At 44.6% G+C, this 12,185-nt stretch overlaps 1 long non-coding RNA gene across 1 annotated transcript; it reads left to right on the plus strand.

Annotated features, from left to right (window-relative positions):
- Positions 1 to 924: 924 nt before the first annotated feature.
- On the plus strand, positions 925 to 8,893 carry LOC141945510 (uncharacterized). Its single transcript, XR_012629534.1, has 2 exons — positions 925 to 1,900; positions 6,877 to 8,893. It is a non-coding gene; the product is annotated as an uncharacterized LOC141945510 (long non-coding RNA).
- Positions 8,894 to 12,185: the final 3,292 nt, after the last annotated feature.

Raw genomic sequence — 12,185 nt, forward strand, 5'->3', positions numbered from 1 at the left:
TAATTTAAGGGGTTTTTTTAGTAGGATACTCCAGAAGGAGTAAACAGTGGCTGAACAGGCACAGAGAAGGGAAGGCTGACCCACTGTGGCTCCCACCACTGGACCTGCCATGGGATCTGCAGTAGGACCCACTGGGGGACCCACTGTTGGGCTGATGGTGGGACCCATGATGTGACCCTGTCATGATGGAACCCATCACTAGACCTGCTGTGGGATCTGACAGGCTCAGGGAGTGGAGGCCCAGAGAGTGTGAGACCAAGAAAGGCGTGAGGCTAAGGAAAAACAGGAGTCCCAGAGAGTGTAGGAGGTCAAAAAACTGTGGAAATCAGAGAGAGTGGGAGGCCCAGTGGCACTTCCCACAGCATTGTGGGATCTGTTTTGAGATCCACCATGTGACCTGACATGAGACCAGCAGTAGGAGGCCCCAAGATTGTTGTTCCAAAAAGTGGAGGCCGAAAGAGGGCTGGAGGCTGTGAGAGAGAGGGAGGCACACAAAGTTTGGGAGGCCCAGAGAATTTAAGGAGGCAAAAGAAGTTTGGCAGACCAAGGAAAGTTGGAGGCCCAAAGAGTAGGGGTGGCCAAAAACATGTGAGACGCTGAGATTGAACTGGAGGCTGAAAAAGCAGGGGAAGCACAAGGACTGAGAACAAGAGTAGAGGCCCAAAAAGACCTTCCATGGGATGTAATTCAGCACCCACTGAGGGACCAGTCTCAGGACACGTGACACTAGTGGTAGGAGGGCCAGAGAGTGTTGTCCCAAGGGATGGTGGCCCAGAAACTGTTAGACCAGGAGAGTGACAGAAGCTGAGAGACAGCAGCCAAAAACTATGTGAGGCCAAGAGAAAAGTGAAGGCAGACACAGTTTGGGAGATCCAGAGATTTTAGGAGATCAAAATATTTTGGCAGTGATACAGGGGACAAAATTGTCATAGTTATGTTGAAATTCTTGTGTGTTTGATTAAGTATCTTGTTATCTTAAACAATGAGTCGATGCATATATCCTGTTAGCCTTGAAGACTACTCATGTAGAAACACTCTGTCAACTTTTGTAATGAATGTATCCTGCCTCACAGATAACGAGCAAAGTGTGTATCCTGCTGTTAATGTTTGACGCCAACTCAGTGATATATTGAAGCTGAGTGGGTAACTTTCAAGGCCGTCTAAAGAAAATATAAAATAATTAGCTAAGAAATTAAGTGCGCAAGCGCAAACTAAGGGGTTCAACAAAAGGACAAGTGAGGAAGACTATGAACGACCACCAGAGGACCCCTGAAGACCACCAAAGACCGGTAGTGCGGCTGCGCAAATAGACATTCATGTATGTAAAGTAGTTCCAGGAAAAGTATTGAATATGTAAACATTTTCCGAGAAATGTAATGAATATGTACAATTGGGGGGGATAAATAGTCAGAGGTGAAGTGACTGGGTTGCACATGTTTGGTGGAGCGATCCCCCATGTGCCCAGCGCTGCAATAAAGAATATCTGCTGCCCGGATACGTCTCTTCTTTGACTCAATCTGGCACCCCAGATGGGACCCTCTCTGCTCGGCTGCAAGACCCGCTGAGAACAGGACTCCCTTGGGTACCCCCGGGATTTGATTTTCCCGGAGGGACTCCTCGCCTCATCCGGATCGTTGCAGGAGCAGACAAGGACTCCATCTACCTCAAACGGGACAGGTATTCTTTTTGTTTGGTTTATTTTGGGAACCGGTCGTTTGGAAAGCTTTCCGTAAGACATAGGGACAGCCTATGCGGGATAGCATATGTTTGTATGTTTGGACTACTAAGCATACATTTGTATTTGGTATAAATTGTACTTTTAAATATCGGACCTGGAAACTGAACTGGGAATTGGACTCGGATTTGCGGATACATGATTAATGGTTGCCGGGATATATTGGTACGTGGTGTTTGGTGTTGTTATAATTTTTGTCATTTTGATAATTTTGTGTTGTTATTGTCGTTGTAAAATCTGTCCTGTTTGGTGTATTGTCTAGAATTGTTAGAGTTATGGGAGGAAAACAAAGCGGGGGGGTTTTAAAGAAAAGCCCTTTAGGCTGTGCCCTGGATCATTGGAAAGAGCTGGGAGGGACTCCAGGGGGAAATGTGAATAAGAAAACTTTGATAAAGTATTGTAATCAATGGTGGCCACTATATAAGTTAGAAGAGGGTCAGAAATGGCCTCTCCACGGAACTTTACATTATGATACCTTGTTGCAATTGATGTTATTTTTAAGACGAGAAGGGAAATGGGATGAAGTTATGTATGCTGACATGTTTTTTACTTTGAGAAATCATCCGGAGTGGCAGAAGGAGTGTGGAATTAACTTAGCTCCCCAAGACCCCTTAGTGTTGGCTATGGAGAAAGAGAACAGAAGAAGTGGGGGAAGGTTAAAGAGATGTTGTTCGGCTTGTAGTATTGGACAGAGATGTGTTAAGTTGAAAGAGGTAGAGGATAGATTGGAAGATTATGTTCCTCCACCTCGATCCTCGGAACCCCTAGTAGAACCAGCCGAGGGTGAGGATTTAGAGGACCCAGGCGAAGGAACAAGTAGTGGAGGCTCGGGAAATGTGGGGTTTTCCCCAATCTCCACTCGTGCCCGGAGTAAAATGGGTCCGGTGATTCAAGCGCCTCTACGACAGGCAGTGGGGACCACCGGACCTACTAGGATTAAAATTCCCTTTTCTATGAATGATTTGGATACCTGGAAGGAACTTGTGAAAGGATATCGGGATGATCCTGAAGGAGTAGCTAAGAGATTTGAACTGATTGTTAAAAATCAGGACCCGGACTGGAGGGACATAGATTTGATGCTGGATGCATTAACAGAAACTGAAAAGCAGTTGATAATCAAAAGTGCTCGTACCCAGGTTCAGATTCAGATCACTGCCGGAACCCTTCCCGGTACAGTGGAAGTTCACGTGCCTAGGGACGACCCCAATTGGGATCCGAATAATGACCAAGAATATCGACTACTGAAAAAATACCAAGAATGGATTAGGTTAGGTATTGAAACGGCAATACCTAAGACAGTTAATTGGTCAAATTTGTATGAAATAAAACAGGGTCAAACAGAAACTCCCACAGAATTTCTTGATAGGCTGAGGACAGCCATGAGAAAGTTTACTACATTAGATCCATCATCGGATACAGGAAAACAGCAATTAGTTTCCCTGTTTTTGGGACAATCCTCAGAAGATATTAGGAGAAAACTTCAAAAATTGAAAGAACCTGAAATCAGAGATTTAGAGAAATTGTTAGAGGAAGCCTGGAGAATTTATAGAAATAGAGAAGAACAAAACAGATACAAAATGGGCAAGGTAATAGCAGAGGCGACTATAGCTGCCCTGGAGGGACCGAAAAGGAAACCTCCCAAGGGGCAGCTGCACAAGGGAAATGAGACACGTCAAGCCTTGCGATCGGATCAGTGTGCCTATTGTAAGGAGACAGGACACTGGAAAGGACAGTGTCCTAAATTGGCTAAGAAATCTTTAGTAGTGGCACACGTAGATTCTGATCAATGAAGGGAACCGGGGGAATCCACCCTAGCGGATCCGCTGGTTAAACTTGAGCTAGGGAAAGAAAAACAGGAAATAGATTTCCTTATTGATACCGGGGCATCATATTCAGTGTTAAATCAGAGGTTGATTCCTGAAGATAAGGAATTTGTAACAGTGATTGGGGCTACTGGTCAATCCGAAAAAGCTTATTTTCTAAAACCCCTTAGTTACAAACTGGGGAAACAAATAGGAATACATAGATTCTTATATTTACCGAATTCCCCAAAACCGTTGTTAGGTCGAGATTTATTGGAACAGATGGGAGCAAGGATTACCTTTCAGGGGGGAAAAGTAGAATTTCAAGTAAAAGAAAAACAATTAACTGAAGTTTTAAGTCTAGCCCTGCTGCAGACGCAGTCGGCTTTGGAGATACCTCCAGAAATTACTGATTCAGTATACCCAGGGGTATGGGCAACTGAGGCCCCTGGAAGAGCTAAGAATGCTAACCCTATTGTGATTAAGTTAAAATCAAATGCGATGCCGATAAGGATCAAACAGTACCCTCTAAAGCTGGAAGATAGGAAAGGAATAAAAGAAATAATAGATCGATTCATACAGTACGGATTATTAACAGAATGCGAGTCTGAGTATAACACTCCGATATTACCAGTCAAGAAGGCAGATGGAAAAAGTTATAGATTGGTTCAGGACCTAAGGGCAATAAACAAAATTGTTGAGGATATACATCCTGTAGTAGCTAATCCATACACATTACTCACAAAGCTGAATGATAATTTGCTCTGGTTTACCGTGCTGGACTTAAAAGATGCCTTCTTCTGCCTCCCGCTGGCTGAAGAAAGCCAAAAACTATTTGCCTTTGAATGGGAAAACCCTGATTCAGGAAGAAGAACACAACTAACTTGGACTGTGTTACCCCAAGGTTTCAAAAATAGTCCCACGCTTTTTGGGAATCAATTGGCAAAAGAGCTCGAAGCATGGACTCCTCCAGATGGTAAGGGAGTTTTATTACAATATGTGGATGATCTCTTGATAGCCACCGAGACTAGGGAAGAATGTGTGGTATGGACTGTTGAACTTCTTAATTTCCTGGGATTGAGTGGGTATCGAGTTTCCCAACAGAAAGCCCAGATGATTCAACAACGTGTGACATATTTGGGATTGGAAATCTCTAAAGGACAGCGAGAGCTCGGGAGTGAACGGAAAGAAGCGATTTGTCGTACCCCGGAACCTCAAACGGTGAAGGAATTACGGACGTTTTTGGGAATGACAGGTTGGTGTCGACTTTGGATATATAATTATGGTATGCTGGCAAAACCCTTATATGACTTGGCAAAGGAAAGTCAGTCAAAAATTAATTGGACTAACGAAGCCAGAATAGCATTTAAGCGGCTTAAACACGAACTAATGAGAGCCCCGGCTCTCGGCCTGCCTGATATTTCCAAGCCATTTTGGCTGTTCTCCCACGAAAGACAGGGAATGGCCCTTGGGGTATTGGCCCAGAAACTTGGTCCATACAAACGGGCGGTAGCATTCTTCTCCAAACAGCTTGATGAGGTGAGCAAAGGATGGCCAGGATGCCTCCGAGCAGTGGCTGCGGTGGTGATTAATATTCAAGAAGCCCGGAAATTTACCTTAGGACAGAAAATGACTGTGATGGTCTCACACACCGTCTCCGCAGTTTTGGAACAAAAAGGGAATCACTGGCTCTCACCGCAGAGGTTCCTAAAATATCAGGCCATTCTGGTAGAACAAGATGATGTAGAAATTGTGGTCACTAACATTGTGAATCCAGCTTCTTTTCTCAGTGAAACCCAAGAAGAACCTGTATCCCATGACTGTCTGGAAACCATTGAAGCCACCTATTCTAGCCGACCTGACCTACAGGAAGAACCTTTGGAAGATGCTGAAGAATCTTGGTACACCGACGGAAGCAGCTTTGTGAGACAGGGACAACGGAGAGCGGGCTATGCAATAACTACCACCCAACAAGTAATTGAGGCTAAACCCCTACCTGCAGGAACTTCAGCACAGAAAGCCGAAATCATTGCCCTTACAAGAGCACTGGAATTAGCTAAAGGAAGGAGAGTGAACATTTGGACAGACTCAAAGTATGCATTTGGTGTGGTACATGCACATGGTGCTATTTGGAAGGAAAGAGGACTATTGACAACACAAAAGAAGCAAATTAAACACGCAGAAGAAATTTTGAAGCTATTAGAAGCAATTAACCACCCAGAAAAGGTGGCCATAATGCACTGTAAAGGACATCAAAAGGGAAACACAGAACCAGAAAAAGGAAACCGACTGGCAGATTATGAAGCCAGGCGAGTAGCGGAAGAAGCACAAATTTGCTCCCTAATACCAGACGGTAAAATCGAGCTTGTGAGTAATGGGCAATCACCTAAATATTCCAAAGAGGACTTAAAGTTAATTGAGGATTTAAAAGGTAAGCAGGAATCGGGAGGCTGGGCTCGATTGGAAGACAATCGAGTAGTGATCCCATCCGTTATGATATGGTCACTGGTGATGAAAGAACACAATAAAACCCATTGGGGAGCGGATGCTCTATATAAAGAATTAACAAAAAGTTTAGTGGGGCGAAATTTGTATACAATAACAAAACAGGTCACACAACAATGTGAAGTTTGCCAGCGTAATAACCCAAGTACAACCAATCGAGTAAAGCTAGGGACGATTGGCAAAGGGAATTATCCGGGACAACAGTGGCAAATTGATTTTTCTGAACTCCCAAGAAAAGGGGGGTTCAGATACCTTCTAGTAATGACAGATACTTTTTCGGGCTGGCCAGAAGCTTACCCTTGTAGAACTAATAAAGCCAGGGAAGTAACCAAGATGCTATTGAATGAAATAATTCCCCGTTTTGGGGTCCCAGCAACGATATCTTCAGATAGGGGTTCGCATTTTTGTGCAAAAATAGTTCAACAGATAGGAAAGATTTTAAAGATAGATTGGCAATTACATACCCCTTATAGGCCACAGGCGAGTGGGCAAGTAGAAAAGATGAATCATCTTGTTAAGCAGCAAATTGCGAAAATTAGCCAAGAGACTAACTTGACTTGGCCACAAGTCTTGCCATTAGCATTACTCAGAATACGAACAAAGCCGAGAACCAAGGAGAACTTTAGTCCTTTTGAAATGTTGTATGGAAGGCCATATCAGTTCCAATTCGGGGGAGAAGACCTGACCCAGTTAGGAGAAGGATACCTGTGTGAATATATGAAATCTCTCCAAAATCAATTAGAGAGAATTCATAAATATGTCTTAGGAACCCGGGCGAGGGGGTTGGATCAACCAGTTCACGTTTTTGTACCTGGTGATTATGTATATGTAAAGAATTTTTCAGGACACCCGCTGGAGGAGAAGTGGGACGGGCCATACCAGGTGTTATTGACGACCTACACTGCGGTGAAGATTAAGGAACAATCAGCTTGGATCCACTATTCGAGAATAAAAAAGGCTCCGGAGAAGCCATGGATTACTACACCCATTGGACCTACCAGATTGCGGTTCTCCAGATCCTAGTGACTTTTGAATCAGGTGATGCCCGATGGAATCCAAATTTTCATTTTGCCTTGACCCAGGGCATTTCACAAGCTTTAAACAAAACTGACTGTTGGATATGTACGCATATGCCAGAACATAGTGGGAAAGAGATTTCGTTAATTGGCATTCCTATCCCAGGCAATGAATCATGGAAAAATTTTTGGGGGAATACCTCTTGGCCAGAGGAGACATATAAACCACAGTCCCTTGAAATCTCTAGCCCTGTAGCAGAAATTCCTTACTGTAAGTGTGTACAGAGGTGTAATCCACCCAAGGGATTGGATAAAGTGGGAGGATGCGAAGATACAGTGTATGTAGGAAATCATACCATGTGTAACGAAACTTTTAATATTAGGGCTTCAACCTTTCTCAACACTACCATTTGGCCAGTCCCGGAAGGGAAGGGATGGTATTGGTTGTGTAACAACACAGCATGGAAAGTTTTACCTAAAAACTGGATGGGAAAGTGTACTTTAGGGGCAGTAGTACCCAATATGACTATACATGATCACCCGCCAAGAGGATGGGTTCGTACACATATTCATAAGACTAAGCGAGAGGTTGAAAATCCTCTAGTAAAGAGACAAACAGCATTTCACTCCTTTGCTAGATGGTTTCTCCCATGGTTGGGAGTGAGTGAATTAGAAAAAGCCATAATTAATATCTCAGCAGTAGTAGAAAGAATTGAAAATCAGACAATAGATATAATAAGAGCACAACAGTTAGAGATAAAGAGCTTGGCCCAAGTGGTGCAACAGAATAGAATGGCGTTGGACCTGTTATTAGCATCACAAGGAGGAGTGTGTACAGTTATAAATACAAGCTGTTGTATGTATATAGATTTAAGTGGACAAATTGCTACAGATTTAGATGAAATATGGAGGCAAAGTAAAATATTACATGAAATAACAAAGGACGATACTTCCTGGGGATTCCAGGAATTGTGGGAGAAACTAACCGCATGGTTGCCAAATTTAAAATGGCTAAAACAAATTTTCGTTACAATATTGATTATAATAGGATTGGGAATACTACTTTGCATAATACTTAAGTGTTCCCTGTGGTGCTGCCAAAGCGCCAAGAATGATTATGAAGTTTGGAAACAGAATGAGATCAAACATCAGGTAGAAACGGGAAAGTATTTTGCGAGATCCCTCAAACATAATGGGGCAGTATGATTGCAAAAGAATTTGCAAACTGTAAAGAAAAGGGGGGACTTGATACAGGGGACAAAATTGTCATAGTTATGTTGAAATTCTTGTGTGTTTGATTAAGTATCTTGTTATCTTAAACAATGAGTCGATGCATATATCCTGTTAGCCTTGAAGACTACTCATGTAGAAACACTCTGTCAACTTTTGTAATGAATGTATCCTGCCTCACAGATAACGAGCAAAGTGTGTATCCTGCTGTTAATGTTTGACGCCAACTCAGTGATATATTGAAGCTGAGTGGGTAACTTTCAAGGCCGTCTAAAGAAAATATAAAATAATTAGCTAAGAAATTAAGTGCGCAAGCGCAAACTAAGGGGTTCAACAAAAGGACAAGTGAGGAAGACTATGAACGACCACCAGAGGACCCCTGAAGACCACCAAAGACCGGTAGTGCGGCTGCGCAAATAGACATTCATGTATGTAAAGTAGTTCCAGGAAAAGTATTGAATATGTAAACATTTTCCGAGAAATGTAATGAATATGTACAATTGGGGGGGATAAATAGTCAGAGGTGAAGTGACTGGGTTGCACATGTTTGGTGGAGCGATCCCCCATGTGCCCAGCGCTGCAATAAAGAATATCTGCTGCCCGGATACGTCTCTTCTTTGACTCAGCAGAACAAGGACATGGGGAGACAAAAAGAAAATACAAGTCCAAGAGAGAATGAGGAATACATTGACAAAATTGGAGGGGCAAACACTATCAAAGGAACAGACACCTGATAAATGAAAATGTCTGTGAGGCTCGGAAAAAAATGTGTGGCTGGGGAAGAGGTGTGGAGACCCAAACAAAGGCAGAGACAAAAAAAGCATGGGAGGACAAAAAGCTGTGGGAGGCCCAGTCAAAGTAGAGGCCAAAAAGGTGTGTGAGGCCCAGAAGAAGTTGAGGCCAAAAAGGTGTGGGAAACTGAAAAAGGTGTGGGAGGCCCAGTCAAAATAGAGGCCAAAAAGCTGGGGCAGGCCAAAAAAGGTGTGACTCAGTCAAAATAGAGGTTAAAAGGTGTAGGAGGCCCAGACAGGGGTTAAGGACAAAAAGGCATGGGAGGCCCAAAAAGGTGTGGGAGCCCCACAGAAAAAGATGTGGGAGGACCAGCCAAAAAGAATTGGGAGGCCCGGCCAAAGTAGAGGCCAAAAAAGGTGTGGGAGGCCCAGTCAAAAGCAGAATCCAAAAAGGGGTGGGGTCCCAGACAAAGGTAGAAACTGAAAAAGTGTGGGAGGCCAAATAAATTATAGAGTCCCTGCCAGAGGTGGAGGCCAAAAAGGTACGAGTCCCAGGCAGAGGGGTGGGGGGTCAGTCTGAGGTTGAGGTATAAAGGTGTGGGAGACCCAAGAATTGTGGGAAGTCCAGGAAGTTAGCCAGGAATCGCAAAATAGCATGAAAGGCACAGAAAGTGGCACAAAAGGCCCAGAGGGATCTCTCATGGGTCACTGCTGTGGGATCCAACACACAGCCTGACATGGAACCAGCAGTAGGAAGCCCAGAGAAGGTTGCTCCAAATAGTGGAGGCCCAGAGAGAGAGATGGAGGCCAAAAAGTGTTGAAGGCTGGGAGGAGGATGAACACAGATTTTGCAAGGCCCAGAGAATTTAGGAGGCCAAAATTTTTGGCAGTCCCATGAGAAGGATTGGTCCATGGAGATATGGTGGCCCAGAGAGAGTGAGGCACACAGAATATGCAAGGCCAAGATATGGGAGGCCCAGACCAGGTCCACCATCCAATACGTACCCAGTTTCTTTCGAAACATCTCATGTTTTCCCCCTTTCCTTCAGGGAGGAACAGCAGGGCCTCAACCCCTCATCTGACCCGCAGGTCCCCTCCTGGTCTTTCCCCAGAGACCATTGAAGCCCACAAGTGTTTCTCTGTCCTGGAGCACATCCACAGCTGAACCTCATCCATCTTTTCATCTTCATGATGAGAAAATCATGGATTTCATTGAACTGTAAAAAGGAAATAATCTTAGTTCAGCAGTCTTAGTTGGCTCTTTGGAAATCAAATTGTAGCTGAAGTGGAGTGGGTTACAGTCTTGGTCTTCTACAATTTCTTACTATGTGCAAGAGCTGGAAGCCAACAGCGATGACAAACAGAAGAGAGAGCAAGGCAGAAGACGAATGTCATGGGAGAACAACCTCCATTGCACAGCCAAGATGGCTGTATAACACAATCACCAGGAGAGAGGGGGAGACTGCAGGCTCACCCAGTGGGGAATGGTCGCACCTCGGGAAGGCGTGTGCCCAGTGGGTCCTTGTGATGGCTGGAGGTAAGAGCTTACCCTCAGCAAGAAAGGCTTCCACGCAATTTTTCTGTCTTCTGCAAATGCTGGATTTAACAAAGTCATATCAAAAGTACCTCTGCTTTTCTTTTGAAGTCACTTTCAGCAAGAAAGCCAAGGAAAACATATTTGCGAGGCCATGTGGGTACCTTGTGTGCTTAGAAGTGAAGCACACCAGAGCCCTCAGATGGCAGAAAATAAGGACAGCCAGGATTTGTGAGAAAAGGCAGGCTGGCACACCTGGGTACAGTCATGCACTCCTTGGACCAAGCCATACAGGAAAACGCTGGTTGCTGTGATTCACTTTCTTCTCTTCTTTTCCCTCTGCCTCCAAACTGTAGGTCAGAGCATACCCAGGGTTTTATTTTGTTGCTCCCAATGGTGCATAAACATTGTATTTTGAAGAGTTTTCTGCTTTACCCTTTTTGTTCAGGGGCCTCATAAAGGGAACAAGGTGCAGCACTGGGGTAGGACCTTTCCTGCAATAGGGACAAAGGCCTGGGTTTGTGCTTTTTCACTCTTCTCTCTTGCTTTTAAAGTGCATTCCGCTGATGTTTACAACTATTCAGAGAAAAAGACTCCATTTTCCCTAAGAGCTGGTTATGGGCTTGTAATGATGAAATAAAAAGCAGAATGATTTCATCCTGGCTATTGGTGATGGGCTCAGCCACGCAGTAAAAAGGTCCCTGCAGCGCACATGGGTTGTGCTGAGCTGCAAGCGTGTCTGCTGCAGGAGCAGAGGCAACGGTTAAGGCAGCCCTGGAAGGGAAAAGAACCATTTAAATAAGGGATAGATGCAGAAACTTTTGGAGAAGGGGGAGATGAGAGCCCCTCCTCCAGACCCTGACTCAGATCAAGGGTTTAGAAACTGCAGGTGAAATCTGGGCTTGAGCAGAGTAACAGCACCCAAGTGCTCTCCCGTGTGGCTGAGAAAGGACAATTCCCATCGCTCCCAGTCCTATTGCAAGGGGAAGAAGTGGGGCAGGGAACATGAGATATATTCTGATGAAAGATGTGATTACATAGATTGCTGAGTTCCCTGACAAATTGGGAAAACTGCATGACCTGATTACTGTTTGGAAAAAAAAGAAAGATGAATGCAAGCATCAGTGCTTTGAAAGGAATTAGAAGATGTGTGGATGAGTATTATCAAATCTAAAGTGAACACTTTGTCAATTAGAGCAACACATCGATATCACAGCTGAGCTGGAATACAAGTTCTTGGGACGCATCGCCGCAGAAACCTTCAACGGCAGCCAAGCAGAGGGATCAGCTAGCTCTGGAAAGCTGCAGAGCACAAAGTGGCCTGCAAAGATATTGTGTCCTGACCTCTCATCTCGATGGCTTCCATGGGATATTCTCTGCCCTAAACGTGCCTGCTGAGGTTTCAGCCCTCGAAGGACTGGCTGTCCCTCGTCCCTCAGGCTCCCTCATGGACAACATGTGCCTTATTTACCCTTTAAATCCACGCCCTCTGGATGCCCCATGTCACACTGCGGGGTGGTTTCTCACAGCATGTAAAGACATTGATGCCTTGGGAAGGGGCCCTGGGGCACATGCACCACCCTGAGCACAAATGCAGGGACCCCCTGGACCATCCATCACCCCTTTCCTCCC

This window comes from Strix uralensis, chromosome 6 (assembly GCF_047716275.1).
Source record: "Strix uralensis isolate ZFMK-TIS-50842 chromosome 6, bStrUra1, whole genome shotgun sequence".
Taxonomy (NCBI): Eukaryota; Metazoa; Chordata; class Aves; order Strigiformes; family Strigidae; genus Strix; species Strix uralensis.